This window comes from Thalassophryne amazonica, chromosome 7 (assembly GCF_902500255.1).
Source record: "Thalassophryne amazonica chromosome 7, fThaAma1.1, whole genome shotgun sequence".
NCBI classification, from domain to species: domain Eukaryota; kingdom Metazoa; phylum Chordata; class Actinopteri; order Batrachoidiformes; family Batrachoididae; genus Thalassophryne; species Thalassophryne amazonica.
Window position 1 is genome coordinate 91,218,395 of NC_047109.1, and position 19,145 is coordinate 91,237,539.

Sequence of the window (19,145 nt, forward strand, 5' to 3'; positions counted from 1 at the left end):
ACAGAAGAGAGTCTGTGATGGAGAAGGGTCATGATGTTGTACAGTGTGACAGGTGGAACACAACAAACAAGATGATTAGCAGTGGAGTATTAGCACATGTATAGTGAAGCCTTACACTTCACTTTAGTCTTAATGACAAATCAACCTTAAACAACTTTTTTTTTTTAACCAAAAGAATGATTTGACCAAAATGTCTGTGGTCATTGCTGTTTATCTGTGAAAACGTTTCTCTGAAAAGTTGTTTGGACCAAGAAGACAATTCAACTGGATTCCAATGTGGTTACTGGATAACATTAAGCTCCTGTTAAACTCTGAAGGATGCAGGCATCAAAAGCTTATAAAGCCAAAGGAGAAGCATCGTGATGACAGGGACCAACTTCCAGTGCCCTAGCTGTTCCAGACTCTGTGGCTCTAGACTTGGGCTGCAGAACCGTGTCCAAACTTAGACAATTATCTTCAGACCCAAAGGACAAATATTAAAATATTAATGAAAATTATACGGCATGTATGTCACAGTACGGACTACAGATATTTGCAGTTTGGATGACGTTCACATATGGATCAGGATCTGGTGGACCATCCTGCATATGAATTCCATGGTTATAACAAAAACTGGTCAGGCAAAAGGAAACTAAGAATAAAAAAAATAAAAATAAAAAATAAAAATTATAGGTTCACATGTAGCTAATATAGTAAACTAACAATCATGAACTGACATTAATTTAATCAAGAATAATAAACATTTTTTTCAAGTATGAACCTAATTCTCACATCAAAATTTTAGGATGACTTTAATAATCTTAGATTGCACTTAATCATTTGATCATTGGGACTCATGGTACTTGTCCACTTGTTGCATGGAACAACTTTACCCCTTCTCCCTGCTTTCCAAATGAAAGCAACAATCACAAGGTTGCATCGCCACCCAGACCAAAAATCCAGCAGATCAGGATTTGTGACATGCAATAGATTTATTCACTGATTTTGTTATTAGACAAAATTATTACAAACTCTAAAAGTTGTACAAATAGCTGTAACTGCTGGCTGTGTATAGCATATTCTTCAATTTGTAACAAAAATATTTCTGCCAAAATTTGCAAAAACTGTGTAATTAACCCTACTAACAAGCAAACAGGTACATACTAATTAGAAGTGACATTTTTTTATTAAGCGTTTGTACACTACCACAATGAAGTTGAAATTATACAATCAAGATGTGCTTCTTGAGTAGAGTTTTTGCTCTAATTCAACAGGATTAACAAAAATATCACTAATTATTAAGGATATTAAGAATTATTAAGCTATTTTTTGCACACATTACCTCTATTTTCAGGGGTCAAAAGCAAATGAACAAGCTACAATTATAATGTAAAGACTGTTTAAATACTTGGCTGAAAATCCTTTGTACATGATGTCTACCTGATATCTAGAACGAATGATCATCATCAAATGCAGAGCTTCCTCCTTGAGATGCTTTGCTGGGCCTTCACTGTAATCTCCTTCACGTGCTTCTCGTTTTTGGAGCTTTTTGCCTTCAGCTTGGTCTTCCGTAAGTGAAAAAGCATGTTCTACTGGGTTGAGGTCAGGTGACTGATTTGTCTATTGAAGAACATTCCATTTCTTCGTCTTGTGAAGCTCTTGAACTGCTTTTGCAATATGTTTTGGGTCATTATACATCTGCACTATGACACACCATCCTATCAGTTCAGCAGCTTTTGGCTGAATCTGAGCAGATAACATCACTCTTTACACTTCAGAAGTCATTACACTGCTTCCACCAGTGCTCACATCAATAAACACCAGTGACTCAGTTCCATTAGCATCCATACATTTCCATACCATAACACTGCCTCCTTCATGTTTCCATCATGATGTGGTATATTTCAGATCATGAGGCATTCCTTTCTTTCTCCATACTCTTCTCTTCCCATCATTCAGCTACAACTTTTTGTTTTATGTGTACAATCAATCTTGTACCAGAACTAGCCAGGCCTTTGTAGATAGTATCTGGTTAAACCCAATGTGACCTTCTTGGTCGTATGTGTTACAGTACCAGTGGTTTGAACCTTGTTGTAAACCCTCTGTATTTATATTCATGAAGGCACCTGTTGAGTGGAGACTGACAGTAACAGGCCTCCCTCCTCTTCTTGATTTGCTATATGTTTTCTTCACCAAGGAAACAATTCTGCCGTCGTCAACCTAAGTTGTTTTCTGTGGTCTTCCAGGTATTTTGGTGTTGATTACCTTGCAAGGGGATTCCTTTAAAGTGCTACATTGGTGATTTAGTCACTTCTATCGTTTCTGCTACACTTGAATTAACATGTCTTTGGATGTCAAAATCAGAGTTCCAATGAACAGCTACCAAATACAAATTCAACACTTGGAACCAACTCCATACTTTTTATCTGCTTAATATGTCATGGAATAACAAGGTTATAGGCCAGACCTAGAGAAGGAACTGCTAATCAGTCAACTGCCCAATTACCTATGACCTCTGAAAATGGAGAGACCGTGGTTAATGCAATGTTTTTGTTAAACCCCTTGAATTAAAACTTAAAGTCGACACTACAAGTACACCTTAACCACTGTATTTTGAATCTATTGTGGTGGTGCACAGAGGCAAAATTACAAGAATTGTCCATTGCCATTATGAAAGTACTTACTGACTGTATCCTCTGTACCAGAAGTACTAAACACAAGATATTTGCACAATCAAAAACAACTGTCACTATAGATTATATTCCAAATAAAATACACATGCACCATCACTTCATCACACAACAGCCTTCATTATTGAGAGACTGTGTTTCTACACGGATTCTGAGTACGAGTTCACAACAGTACATCTCACAGACTCATCAAACTCTCTGACACAAAGGAGACATTTTGTTCTGGGGCTGCCTATTAGCACGGCCTTGACTACCCTCAGTCACCACACACACACACACACACACACACACACTCTTCAGTCATGGTCAACATGCTGACTAAAGACTGCTGTCCATGTAACAACTCAAGTACAAAAGCCCAATAATTTAAAAAAGGTACATTGTGTAACATTTAGGGGTGTTTATTGGCAGGAATGGAACATACATTCATAACCATCAGTTCATTAATGTATAATTACCTGCAACAATGAATCAATGTGTTATCATAACCTTAGGGCCCTGTCCCACTGGGGAGAGGATTAACTGCGCATGAATTGAGTATACAAATTGCGGGCGTTCGCTGTTGTCCGCAACAAAAATGGCCAAAAATGACAAATGTCCCAGTATGAATTACAGACATATTAATAATATATAGCGAATATATGATGAACAATCACGGTTATATAACGCATGTCGTGAGGAAACTGATCCGACACATTGAGATTATCACGGCAGTATTACGAGTGTATTATGAATGCGTCGCGCACGTGTTGCGCGTGCACGGCATCTGCATTGCGGTCATAAAATAAGCACACTCGGGCCATCGGCATCACTATTCATACCAACAATACAGCCTCTGGAGCATTTGCTAGACTTGGACAAGTTGATCACAGAGTGTTGTCATGTGAGGGTTAACTGTTCATGAGTTTGGGGAGCGGGAAGCCGCTCGGGGTGTGAGACGGTGTTTTTTTTTTTTTTTTTTTTTTTTTTTTTTTGAGAGTGTCACAGAAAAAAGACATCAGTGTGAGTTGTGGCTATAACAGCAACTCTTCCTTTTGTTGGTGTTAAATAAGTCCTGGATTACAGCAGCTATTACGTCTTTGTGGATCTACACAGCCGGACCGGCACTGACTGGCAGGTATGTTGCTTTCTGCCACACTTTGGGTTTACGTGACGTGTTTGTTATGCATTCACAGACTGTCTGCAAATCAGCTGCAAAGCAGATGTAATAAAAACGCTTTATTCGTGGCCAATTTGTATGCATTCGCTACAACATATTTTAGTTTGTGATGTGGACGCAATATATCTGTTTTACACACTGTCCCGGTCCGCTGCCAAGCCGCAAATCCCCATCAGTTGCGGATATCAGCGGTTAATGGCAGATATACAGCGCATAGAGTGAGTAGTGCAGATCCATCCCGGTGACAAACAACGCAGGCTGTTAACATCGGCGATCGTCAAGCTGCCGATAAGCCGACCATGGGGCCTAAGAAGGTTCTGACAGCGGAGGAAGGTGACGATATTAAAAAATCTCTGGACTTTCTATCAGAGGAGATTTCTGTTGTGAAGCAGCAACAGAAATCAATCATGGATCTGGTGGAGGAGGTGAAGGCATTACGGCTCCAGAACGCCGAGAAAGACTGGCGTCTGGTGCAGCTGGAAAATAGAGTGGCTGAATTGGAGCAGTACACCAGAATTAACGACGTCATCATCACAGGTCTTCACATCAAACCACGGTCCTACGCACGGGCGGTAACAGATGAGAGCGAAGGGGAGCCCAGTGAACAGGAGGTCAGCTCTGTGGAAAAACAGGTTTCTGATTTCCTCCTATCTATAGGTATAGAAATGGATTTAAATAACATTGAAGCGTGCCACCCTCTGCCCCGGAGAAATGACGGTGATAAACGAACCGTCATCATGAGATTTATCAACAGAAAACACAAAACAGCACTGTTAAAACAAGGAAGAAAACTGAAAGGGACAAACGTATTCATCAATGAACATCTCACCAAACGGAATGCCGACATCGCCAGGAAAGCACGCTTCTTAAAGAAACAGGGAAAAATCCAGCACACATGGACTTCAAACTGTAAAATATTCATCAAACTGAACGGATCACCAGAACAAGCAAAGGTTATGGCAATAAGGAACATCGAGGAGCTGGACAAATATGAACAATAGGTATGAGGACTCAAACACATCACAGCACCATGATGCAGACTGGAGCAACCCACTCATCCACATCATCTACACCCGGAGACAAGAGAGACATAATGACTAAGGATAATGATCCGTTTATTTCTGCCCAGGAGCTCTATCTAGATACGAGGTCTGTCCATAAAGTATAGGTCCTTTTTATTTTTTTCAAAAACTATATGGATTTCATTCATATGTTTTTACGTCAGACATGCTTGAACCCTCGTGCGCATGCGTGAGTTTTTCCACGCCTGTCGGTGACGTCATTCGCCTGTGAGCACTCCTTGTGGGAGGAGTCGTCCAGCCCCTCGTCGGAATTCCTTTGTCTGAGAAGTTGCTGAGAGACTGGCGCTTTGTTTGATCAAAATTTTTTCTAAACCTGTGAGACACATCAAAGTGGACATGGTTCGAAAAATTAAGCTGGTTTTCAGTGAAAATTTTAACGGCTGATGAGAGATTTTGAGGTGACACTGTCGCTTTAAGGACTTCCCACAGTGCAAGACGTCGCACAGCGCTCTCAGGCGGCGTCATCAGCCTGTTTCAAGCTGAAAACCTCCACATTTCAGGCTCTATTGATCCAGGACGTCGTGAGAGAACAGAGAAGTTTCAGAAGAAGTCGGTTTCAGCATTTTATCCGGATATTCCACTGTTAAAGGAGATTTTTTTAATGAAAGACATGCGGGCGGATTGCAGCGTCGGCTCGCAGCCGCCGCGACGCTCCGCCACAGGAAAAACACCTCCATTGGAAGCCTTAAGGACAAGTTGGAACATGTCCAGCTGTTAAACAATTTCTCATATACTGACTCCACTGAAAGCCATCAAAAGCCGCCTGGATTTTACAAATGGTTATCAACACGGAGGTGTTTTTCCTGTGCCGCCGCTCCGCGCCGGCTGCGTCCCGACGCGCGGACCCGTCCGCACGTCTTTCATTAAAAAAAATCTCCTTTAACAGTGGAATATCCGGATAAAATGCTGAAACCGACTTCTTCTGAAACTTCTCTGTTCTCTCACGACGTCCTGGATCAATAGAGCCTGAAATGTGGAGGTTTTCAGCTTGAAACAGGCTGATGACGCCGCCTGAGAGCGCAGCGCGACGTCTCGCACCGTGGGAAGTCCTTAAAGCGACAGTGTCACCTCAAAATCTCTCATCAGCCGTTAAAATTTTCACTGAAAACCATCTTAATTTTTCGAACCATGTCCACTTCGATGTGTCTCACAGGTTTAGAAAAAATTTTGATCAAACAAAGCGCCAGTCTCTCAGCAACTTCTCAGACAAAGGAATTCCGACGAGGGGCTGGACGACTCCTCCCACAAGGAGTGCTCACAGGCGAATGACGTCACCGACAGGCGTGGAAAAACTCACGCATGCGCACGAGGGTTCATGCATGTCTGACGTAAAAACATATGAATGAAATCCATATAGTTTTTGAAAAAAATAAAAAGGACCTATACTTTATGGACAGCCCTCGTACATTTAATTATAATAACTCTGCTAACCACCCCTTCGAATCTGAAAATGATCCTGATACCTTTTTCAGTGAGAATATTGTGAGACAGTGCAAATATTTTACAGAAGAACAATTCAAAAATTATAAAATCAATGATGAAGATTTTTCAATTATACATTGCAACAGCAGAAGTCTTTCTCGTAATCTGTCCACTATTAATGATTGTTTGAAAACATCCAAAAAACGTTTTTCAGTTATTGCAATTTCAGAAACATGGTTAAATGAGGATAATAAAGATCTGGTATATCTTGACGGTTATGAATTGTTCCTGGTTAATAGGCAGAGGAGAAGGGGCGGAGGCGTTGCATTGTTTGTAAGGTCAGATTATAACTGTAAACTCATTAACAACATGTCATTTACAGTGGACAACATCATGGAATGTGTTACCATAGAAATTGCATCTATAAACTCCAAAAACATAGTTGTTAGTTGCATTTACAGAGCTCCTGGGACAAATATTGACACCTTTGGAGACATCTTAGGAATGTACAACAAAATCAACAGAAATAAGCATTTATTTGTCTGTGGAGATTTCAATATAGATTTTTTAAACCCTGACAATCATCCACAAATTACCTCATTTATAAACACCTTGTACTGTTTAGGACTGTTTCCAACCATCATTCATCCTAGCAGAATAACTATGGATACAACAACTCTCATCGACAATATTTTAACTAACGTTATATCCGGTAATCTTAGTGGGGGACTACTGGTCAGTGATATCAGTGATCACTTGCCAGTTTTCTCAGTCTTTGCATTGGAGGGTTGTTGTATGTATCGAAGCAATATCAAATTCATGAGTAGAAAAGTAACACCTGAAACAATTGATAATTTAAGGGTGGATTTATCAAGTCAGAATTGGTCAGATGTTTTTGTTGATGATGTTGACAGGTCATATGATGCTTTCATTTCCACTTTTTCCAGTTTGTATAATAAACACTGTCCATTTGTTGACAAAATATATAGAAATCAATATAGCAACAAACCATGGATAACTAAGGGGCTTCAGAGGGCATGTAAAAAGAAAAACGTACTATATAAACAATTCATAAAACTATGAACTAAGGAAGCTGAAAGTAAGTATAAAACATATAAGAATAAGTTCATCAATATCATGAGACTCAGTAAAAAAAAATTATAATGAGTTACTTGTCAAAAATAGAAATAACACATGGAACATATTAAATGAAATAGTAAAAAAGAATAGAGTAACTAGAGATTATCCTTCATTTTTTCAGAGTAACAACTACATCACGATTGATAACGACGAGTCTATTGCTGAACACTTTAATGAATACTTCGTTAATGTGGGTAAAAATCTTGCCAGTAAAATTGACTCATCAACTAATAACTTCTGGGTAAATAATTCAATGTTTAACAAATCTGTTTCAATGTTCATTGGTGGTACTCATGAAAGGGAAATACTTGATCTGGTTCATGGTTCAAAAAGTAAGAAATCAACTGATTTTAATAATTTGGATATGGCTTTATTAAAAAAAGTTATTGATTGTATAGTAAAACCGTTCAATTATATTTGCAATATGTCACTAAGTACTGGTAAATTTCCTTCTCAAATGAAAATAGCCAAAGTAATTCCTCTGTTTAAAACTGGTGACAAACACACATTTTCTAATTATAGACCTATATCACTCCTGCCACAATTTTCCAAAATTTTTGAAAAAATATTTGCTAAAAGATTAAATGATTATTTACTGAAGCATAACATCATTTGTGAAGAACAATATGGATTCAGAAGGTCTCGAACTACATCACATGCTTTGATGGACTTTGTGGAAAGTATAGCAACTGCAACTGACAAACAATACACAATAGGTGTTTTTTTTTTATTTACAGAAAGCGTTTGACACAATTAACCATGGAATACTATTAATTAAACTGTAGAAATATGGAATCAGAGGTCTGGCATATGAACGGATAGCTAGTTATTTACAAGGCAGATTTCAGTATGTTCAATTCAATAATACAAATTCTGAACTCAGGGATGTCACATGTGGGGTGCCGCAGGGCTCAGTGCTGGGTCCTTTGTTGTTTTTAATCTATATAAATGATATAAGTTGGGTGTCGAGTTCACTGAGATGTGTCCTTTTTGCGGATGATACAACTGTGTTCTGTAGCGGTGAAAATCTTGAACAGCTTCTGGACATAGTGGAGAAAGAACTGCAAAAATTTAAGGTTTGGTTTGACGCTAATAAGTTGTCACTCAACCTTGGGAAAACTAAATGTATTATATTTGGAAATAAACAGGCACCCAAATGTAAAAATTTAACTATAAACAATAAGGAAATTGAGTTAGTAACAGAGAATAAATTTTTAGGTGTTATAATTGATAATAAACTTAGCTGGAAACCACATGTAAATTATGTGAAATCAAAATTGTCAAAAACTATAGCCATTTTGTATAAAGCCAAAGACCTACTGCCGCAAGAAGGGTTACCGTATTTTCCGGACTATAAGTCGCACTTTTTTACATGTTTTGGCCGGGGGTGCGACCTATACTCCGGTGCGACTTATAAATGAAAAATATACCGGTAGGATCTCAATTAATTTACTGTAACAAAACAATTTTACGTGACAGAGTCGATCTATGTTTTAAAATGGCCACCGGAAAAGGAAATGCAATGCATCATGGGCACTGTAGTATGACGGCCATCCTATAGTTCACGCTGGTCGCGATAACCAATCAGAGAACAGAACTTTGGATGCGTATTCCTCACCTCACCCACAGCGTGTGAAGCTGACGAACTCGGTGCTTGCTGTTATTCCGGCTTGGCGAACAGAACAGCTTCAACCCTTGGATATCAATGTGAGCAGAGTGTTTAAGTTGACGCTGAGAGCTGCGTGGGAGCATTGGGTGAGCGACGGCGGAGGATTAGCGTGTGCACTTGGAAGGAGCTGGCGTCGATGATTGTGAAAAGCGTTTGAAGCAGACGAACACGGTGTTTATTCCGGGACGGCTAACAAGACAGCTTCAACCCTTGGATATCAGTGTGAGCAGAGTTGACGCTGAGAGCTGCATGGGAGCACTGAGCGACGGCGGAGGATTAGCGTCTCCACTTGGAAGGAGCTGGATCGACACCGCTGGGTGGTCATGAGCTGCGCAGGTAGGTGCTGCATGGTTCGGCTCGCAATGTGGTCCGCAAAATACAAACATATCCGTAGGTAAAATGCAGCTCACGAGAGGGCACTCAAGGCTTGTGTGACTGTTCCTGCGACTTCTGACTACCATAGAAAAATAAAAATTTTAACGTTACTGATAACATAACAAGACAACGGAGAAGGCCCGAAAAAATGCCACCAAAAAGAAAATCATACTCTGCAGATTACAAGTTGCGACTGGTGAAATATGCATCCGAAAACGGTAGCCGTCACAATATTATCTGAACTTTTCATGTTAACATACCTGTATGTCCATGGGACTTATAGTCCAGTGGACCTTATTTATGGTTTATTTTTCTTTATAATGGATAAAGTGGCTGGTGCGACTTATACTCCGGTGCGACTTATTTATGGTTTGTTTTTCTTTATAATGGATAAAGTGGCTGGTGCGACTTATACTCCGGTGCGACTTATTTATGGTTTGTTTTTCTTTATAATGGATAAAGTGGCTGGTGCGACTTATACTCCGGTGCGACTTATAGTCCGGAAAATACGGTACTTACTTTATATCATTCTCTGATGGTACCATATATGACATATTGTGTTGAGTCATGGGGAAACACTTACAAATCAAATACCAATCCAATATTCCTTTTGCAAAAACGAGCCATACGAATCATCTGCAATAAACAATATCGTGAACCAACTCATTCTCTATTTGTGTCTTTAAATTTATTAAAATTCATAGATTTGGTCGATTACATTACAATTCAAACTTTATTTCGAGCGAAAAACCAAGCCTTACCGAGACATGTCCAGAGTCTGTTCCGATTGAGGGAATCCAGATATAGTTTAAGAGGTTGTGCAATTTTTATGAAACCACCAGTAAGAACAAATGTAAAGGGTCTTTGTGTGTCTGTGGTTGGGGTGAGGAAATGGAACAAATGTTCAACAGAGGTTAGAATAAGTAGTACCTTAGTAAGATTTAAGAAACTACTCAAAAAGAACATCATGTCTAAGTATCATAAAGAGGCAAATATAATCTGATTTATATGGAATGTTCAATTTATAAGTGGGACTTATTGTATATCTGAATGTGTGGGTATGTATATGCGTATGTAGATATACAGATATGGGTAGGTGTATATGTATATGTATATAAGTGACTGTGTATATGTATGTATATATTTATGTTTGTAAAGTATATACGTATGTATATAGGTATATATGGCACAGCCCAAGCAGAGGGTCACCCCCAAGAGCCTGGTCTGCTTGAGGTTTCTTCCTTATAGGGAGTTTTTCCTCACCACAGTTGCCTAGTGCTTGCTCTGGGGGTTGGTAAGGTTAGTCCTTACTGGCGTAAAGTGCCTTGATTCGACTTTCTTGTGATCTGGTACTATATAAATATAATTATAAGTGAATAGTATATTAATGTGTATGTCTGTGTGTGTCGACATGTAGTAGTGAATTTGTATTTATGTAAATATGACTGATTAGAATTGTTGGACTTGTACTAGCAGGGGTGGGCGCTAATAAGCTTTGCTTCAGCCCACACCCTTTCGGACTCACTAGTTTTGTCTGTGTTTGTTTGTGGAATTGTTCATTTTTTTCTATTTGAATATTTTGTGTGCCGAATAAAAAAACTTTGTCACTTGTCACTTGTCAGTATGTATTGTGTATGAACTGAGTATGTATGGAGTATGTAAGGCGGATGTCATCCGCATTCAGATTTTTGAACAGCTCAAAAATCCATGCGTGCCTCTGTGGATGATCACGGGCGTGTTCGGATGACGGCCGACTCATACAGGCATGTTACATGGATATTGCGGATGTTTGGCAAATATGGGCCAATTTTGTGCGCAATCCATACGCAAATCCTCCTAAACACCAGTGGGACAGGGCCCTTAGGCTGAGTGCGTCCTATGTTAATGGGAGAAGGCCCCCTCTTGGAGGCCACCATGTTGCACTACCATGTTGATACACTAGTCCCAAGAGGGACACACTTATTCCACCTTTTAAATTTTTGCAGGGTGACTGTAAGACTGAAGAAAAAAGAAGAAAATCAGTGATTACTCCCTTATACACAGTCTACCAGTTGCTAACAAGTTTGAGAACCATCACTGTTGCGTAATGGAGGATCATATTGCTTATCATAAAGCAGAAACGTGAAGGGAAACAAAATCATGATCGGTAATGGCATAATGCAATATCTCACCAATGGATGACATCAACAATGTGGCTTTAAGATCCAAAGTGTTTCAATTCAAACTGCTCTGGAGTGAAAGAAACACTACTTTTTGCAGCACTGACCAGGCAGAACTGGTATATTTAGAAACACCGAACAGTTGACTTAATTACAAGACTGACTAAAATATACTGCAAGCCTTATGCAATTACACTACACCTCATCAGTTACATGACAATCAATACTCTTAAATTAAACACACATGCATCCTGTCTGGATCAGGGCCTGTCAAACTGGTGACTGATGTGAGCTGTTCTCTCCTCTTCCATATGTAGTTCAAGTCCCACTGTGCCTTGTATGGAGTGGGGGAGGGAAAGATGTAGACACAGCAGACAGGCGGGCCAATCGTCCAGATGTACAGAACCGTCCCAAAGGATGAGGCTTGCCATGCCATACCATGCACTTCCCACTGGTAACTAACTACAGGACAGGAGGAGGGGTAGGTAAAGACACCAAATCCTCTTTTGCTCTCCCACTGTTTGTGTCCAGTGACCAATAACTGTGCTGCACATTATAAATAATCCTTTCTGCCTTTCCCCCCACAAGACCCCCCATAGGCATATTCCCTAGGTCACCATACAGCAAGCAGTATGCATCAACGCTCATGGGCTCCTCTGGGCCTTTTAATGCTCTGTCATCTCAATTCTGATCGTCAGGAAACAGACACGCTCCTAATGGACCAGCTGAGCTTGTGTCTGCTGCCTCCTCCATTTTGTGTTAAAGATCTAACATCTCTGCTAACAGCCAGCTGAGCAGCACTAACTTGCATCATGAGCGATTGTGACAGCAACTCGCAAACAGCACGACCTTCCACTATAGTTTCAGTCTGTGATGTTTCATTCTTCTTTTCTTTTATATTTTCCAAAAATGAGATTAAATGTTGCCAAAATGTAGAAAACCTGCCCTCAAACCTACGTAATTAGTGTCAGTAATGGCCTAAATTATGTATGAAGTAGGCTACCCTGCAGCAACAGTGAGATTGTAATGAGCTGCTGAATCAGGTGCAAACACCGAGACTGAGGTTAAATATGAACTTGATTTAGAGCATTTGTGACTTTTAAATGAATTTAAATGTTCCCAAAGAAAGACAATTTGAATTTTAAATAGAGCTGATTTGAGGATATGTGTTTCAAGTAAAGGAACAAATGCATTCTCATTTTACTGACATTTACTTATAGGCCATTATTCTCCAGTTAAACCAACTTCTTTTTCACAAATACAATTTAATCAGTAACTAGAAGGCATGCAGAGAGTGCATGCCTCCGACAAAATACCCACTGTCAGCTCCATTTGACATTAAACCTTGTTTCCTAAGAAGTTATCTATAAGCTTGTGAAGCGTAATAAAGTTCCATTCATAACTTATGTGTTTAGCATTCTTCTGGATTCCGGATACAGAGTATGTTGCAGATTGACGCAAACATTACATTAATTATTTCCAACGACATTAATCATCTGCTCACAAAATGCTATCAAAGTTCACCAATATTTTTATTATTATTATTGTGGACAGTCTAAGGCACACCTGTGCACTAATTGACACAGTCAGTCAGAGCTGCGTGTCGTCAGAGCGAGCTGCAAAAAGTTTGTACCTGAGTTTTCAGAGGTGGTGTTTGTAGTTGCCATCTGCCACGCCGGTGTTTGCCAACCTGGACAGTGGGAATACCACCTCAACCGGCAACTTAGCCCAGCGACTGGACACCAACAACGTCCGAGGCCCAACGTGGTGAATTCACTGAGGCCGCGCGCTGCGTCACGAGTGCCGCTTCCCCGAGGCCTCGTGCAGCCACCGCGGATCCATCAGCGCGGAAACACCGAGGCCGCGCGGCACCAGCGCAGTGCAGATCCATCCCGGTGAGAAACAACGCAGGCTGTTAACATCGGCGATCGACAAGCTGCTCATAAGCCGACCATGGGGCCTAAGAAGGTTCTGACAGCGGAGGAAGGTGACGATATTAAAAGATCTCTGGACTTTTTATCAGAGGAGATTTCTGTTGTGAAGCAGCAACAGAAATCAATCATGGATCTGGTGGAGGAGGTGAAGGCATTACGGCTCCAGAACGCCGAGAAAGACCGGCGTCTGGTGCAGCTGGAAAATAGAGTGGCTGAATTGGAGCAGTACACCAGAATTAACGACGTCATCATCACAGGTCTTCACATCAAACCACGGTCCTACGCACGGGCGGTAACAGATGAGAGCGGAGGGGAGCCCAGTGAACAGGAGGTCAGCTCTGTGGAAAAACAGGTTGCTGATTTCCTCCTATCTAAAGGTATAGAAATGGATTTAAATAACACTGAAGCGTGCCACCCTCTGCCCCGGAGAAATGACAGTGATAAACGAACCGTCATCATGAGATTCATCAACAGAAAACACAAAACAGCACTGTTAAAACAAGGAAGAAAACTGAAAGGGACAAACGTATTCATCAATGAACATCTCACCAAACGGAATGCCGACATCGCCAGGAAAGCACGCTTCTTAAAGAAACAGGGAAAAATCCAGCACACATGGACTTCAAACTGTAAAATATTCATCAAACTGAACGGATCACCAGAACAAGCAAAAGTCATGGCAATAAGGAACATCGAGGAGCTGGACAAATATGAACAATAGTGTTTCTTAAAGTGAGGATCTGGACAAATATGACCAATAAGGTATGAGGACACAAACACATCACAACACCATGACACAGACCAGAGGAACCTATTCATCTACTACCTATTCATCTACATCTGGAGACAAGAAGGATATAACTCAAAGGATTGCTGATCATGGAAAAGTAGAACTGAGAACATTTAAATACATAGACCACAATGTACTGGACTTGGAGCACGATATAGACCCGGACAATAATTTCTTCTCAAATATCAATGACAGTTGTTGCTATTATACAGATGAACAGTTTAATCGGATCATTAAAACGGATAACAAATTATCAATAATCCATTTCAACAGCAGAAGTCTATATGCAAACTTTAACAACATTAAAGAATATTTAAGTCAGTTTAAAAAAATATTTAACATAATTGCTATATCAGAAACATGGATCAATGAAGATAAAGGAATGGATTTTGAACTGGATGGATATGAATTTAATTGTGTAAACAGAAAAAATAAGAGTGGAGGAGGAGTGGCTGTGTATGTGGATAAGAACATGGATTATGAAATAGTAGACAATATGACAACTGTGATTGATAACTTATTAGAATGTATAACTATTGAAATATGTGAAGAAAAAAGCAAAAATGTATTAGTCAGCTGTATATATAGAGCACCAGGATCTAGTATTGAAACATTCACTGACTGTATGGGAAAAATGTTCTCAAAAACTAATCAAAAAACTGTGTTCATTTGTGGTGACTTAAATATTGATCTGCTCAATCCAAATAAGCATAAAATAACAGATGAATTTATCAGTATAATGTACAGTATGAGTTTATATCCAAAAATCACCAGGCCAAGCAGAATTACATCCCATAGTGCCACCTTAATTGATAATATATTCAGCAATGATATTGAGAATAACACTGTGAGTGGATTATTAATCAATGACATTAGTGATCATCTACCAGTTTTCATCGTTTATAATAGAAACCATCGGCGGAATCAGCCAGAGGAGAAAATAAAATACAGGCGAGTGCGGACAGAGGAAAACATGAACACACTAAAGAAGGATTTACAGGAGCAAAACTGGGAAAAGGTATACAGTGAAAGTGATGTTGATAGTGCATATGAAACTTTTTTACAAATATTTACATCATTATATGATAGAAATTGTCCAATTAAACAAGACTACAGAAAACAAAAAATCCAAGCTCGACCATGGATGACGAAAGGGTTACGAAATGCATGTAATAAGAAAAATACACTGTATAGAGAATTCATAAAACTAAAGACTAAAGAGGCAGAAAATAGATATAAGAAATACAAAAATAGATTAACTAATATTATACGGGTATGTAGGAAGGAATATTATAGTAACATATTATATAATAACAAAAACAATATTAAAGGAATATGGGATATATTAAATAGCATTATCAAAAATGGTAATAAAAAACAGAGTTACCCTCAGTATTTCATTGATAATAATGTCAAGAAGGAAAATAAGGATGAGGTAGTCAACGGTTTTAATAATTTTTTTGTAAATATTGGACCAAGCTTGGCAGAAAAAATTCCCGATTCCCAACCTGAGGATTGGGATAATAATCTCATAGAAAGAAATCCCTGTTCAATGTTCCTCACAGCAGTGGATGGAAATGAAATTATAGACATTGTGAATAATTGTAAATATAAAACATCTACCGATTTAAATGAAATTGATATGGTGGTGGTAAAACAGGTCATTGAATGGATTGTAGAACCATTAACATACATCTGTAACTTATCATTTCAAACCGGTAAATTTCCCAATCAAATGAAAATAGCTAAGGTTGTGCCGCTGTATAAGACTGGGGATAGACACCACTTCACAAATTATAGACCTGTTTCTTTGCTTCCACAATTTTCCTAATTATTAGAAAAGTTATTCAATAATAGATTAGACAAATTCATAAATAAACATAAATTACTTACTGATAGTCAATATGGATTCAGAGCACATAGTTCAACATCACTTGCATTAATAGAATCAGTTGAGATTACAAACGCCATAGACCACAAATTACATTCAGTTGGAATATTTATAGACCTTAAAAAGGCTTTTGATACAATTAATCATGACATATTAATCAATAAACTTGAACAGTATGGGATTAGGGGGTTGGTGTTGCACTGGGTGAGAAGCTACTTAAGTAACAGAAAACAGTTTGTGAAGTTGGGGGAATATACATCATCATGCTTGGACAATGCTTGTGGCGTCCCACAGGGGTCAGTATTGGGTCCAAAACTGTTTCTAATTTATATAAATGATATTGTCAATGTTTCCAAAATATTAAAATTAGTATTATTTGCAGATGACACAAGCATTTTTTGTTCAGGGGGGGATTTGCAGGAGTTACTGAGGAGGATCAGTATAGAAATGGGAAAATTGAAAATATGGTTTGACAGAAATAAATTATCATTAAACTTAAGTAAAACAAAATACATGTTATTTGGCTATTGTAATACAGACATACAGGTTCAGTTACAAGTCGAGGGGGTAGATATTGAAAGGGTACATGAAAATAAGTTTCTGGGGGTGATAATAGATGATAAGATAAACTGGAAGACTCATATAAAACATATACAAAGTAAACTGTCAAGAAGCATTTCAGTTCTAAACAAAGCGAAACATATTCTGGACCACAACTCACTCCGCATTCTTTACTGCTCACTGGTTTTACCATATTTACAGTACTGTGCAGAGGTATGGGGTAATACTTATAAAGGTACAACACAATCACTATCAGTAATGCAGAAAAGAGCTATAAGAATTATTCATAATACTGGCTATAGAGATCATACAAATCCACTATTTTTACAATCCAAATTCTTAAAATTCACAGACTTGGTTCATTTTCAAACAGTACAAATTGTGTATAAAGCAATAAACAATTTACTTCCAGCAAATATTAAAAATATGTTTTTTAACAGATCAGGGGATTACAGTCTGAGGGGGAAATTTAATTTAAAGCATCAGTGGGCACGAACAACATTAAAAGGTTTCTGTATTTCTGTCTGTGGGGTGAGGATGTGGAACAGATTGGGAGTGGGGCTCAAGCAATGTCCAAGCATGAACCAGTTCAAACAGCGGTACAAAAATATGTTTTTTTCTGGGTATAGGGAGGAGGAAGGGTAATGAGGGTTAGGGTGTTTTTGTTTTTTGCTTCGGCTTGTAAATATATAGTATTTTGTATGTAAGTAGGTATGTGTAGGTGTATATTTATGTTTGTGTATATATATGTGTATATATGTATATGTGTATGTATGTTGATGTGTATATGTATGTGTATGTGTATATATATGTATATATATATATATATATTGATATCGGTTTAGGTGTGTAGGAATTTATGTGTATATGTGGCAAAGGGTATTACTGGTTGTGGGGAAGAAGGGGTAGGGATAAATAAGCTGATGCTTCACCCTACCCCTTTTCGGACATGTTGGGTACACAGTAGGAACTTTTTTGTTGTTGTCTTTACTGATCTATCTTGTAATTGTTGTTGTATCAAATGTTCGAAATAAACAGTTTTCATTCATTCATTCATTCATTAATAAATGTTCCTGAATGCTTAAAACATCTTGTGGATCCTGGATACAAAATATGTTCCAGGCTCAAATTCTAAATTAAATCCCTCATTTTCAAGGACAGTATCCATCTGGTCACCAAATTTCATCAACATCCTCTCACAACGTTTTGAGTTAAATGTTACCATGTGCATGTCCATTCTTCTGGTTCGGACCACCTCCAAAATGGAATCACCTGAAACATTATCTTGCTGCTCACCACATTTCATTGAAACCTCTTCATTACTTTTGGAGTTATCCAACTACAAACAAACACTGGTGAAAAGATTACATTCCTGGTGCACAAATAGTTAATCAATTAGTCTCTTTAGAGAAAAATAACTCCCAAGTAGTTTGAAATTTGGTTTTTTAATGTGATTAGTTATCAAACAAACAAAAACGCTAACTTTTCCTGATTCAGCATCTCAAATATCAGGACTTTCACAATTTGCCCATCTTTTGTCATTGTAAATAGAGTATTTTTGGGCTTGATCAACTGGTAGATCAAACAAGTAATTTACAGACTTCACTTTGGTTTGCAAAAGATCTGAATTGCCTTGTTTTACCCAAAGTTCACAAAGTAATATTTTTTTATCAGGAAGATATTCAAAGATAAGATAATGATTAGTTGCCTCTCCATGCAGGTTAAGATATACATAACATGTCTAAGCCAATCAGCAAATATCTTGTTTCACAAATCTTTATTTAAAACTCAATTCTTTGTATGAAATAATCCACATCTTTTATAAAAACATTGTCCTATTACCCAAGGCCATCAAATATGGCCATTGGGTATTGCGAAGTCATCATGACATCGAATGCATGAGCTTACATATTATTACAGGTGGGGAGCCAGATGGGTGATAACAAGACAACAAACATGACATATCTGCGTCAGAACAAAATGGAGGGAGCCACAAGAAAGAAAGAGACGTAATAAGACACTCATCCTTGCTGAAGTCCACCAGATTTCAATCAAGAATTTATGTGAGGTGAAGATGCAAAGCAAAATGTCTACAAAGCTACAAGATGGATGTAGGTGGAGACATGTCTCTTAGCACAAGGAATACTAGGGGGAACAAAAACAAAACAAAAAACAAAACCATGACTTTGCAATGTATGGTTCACTCATTGCCAAAAGTCTACTGTGATGGTTGTAGCACCACTATCAGGTTGGTTTATGTGTCAGTTTTTTTTGCATATGTCCATACTGATCAT

General features: G+C 38.5%; 1 protein-coding gene across 1 annotated transcript in view; it reads right to left on the reverse strand.

Moving 5' to 3' along the window:
* LOC117514535 overlaps positions 1-19,145 on the reverse strand; it is an 83,522-nt gene that overhangs the window by 57,515 nt on the left and 6,862 nt on the right. The gene's annotated exons all lie outside the window — the stretch shown is intronic.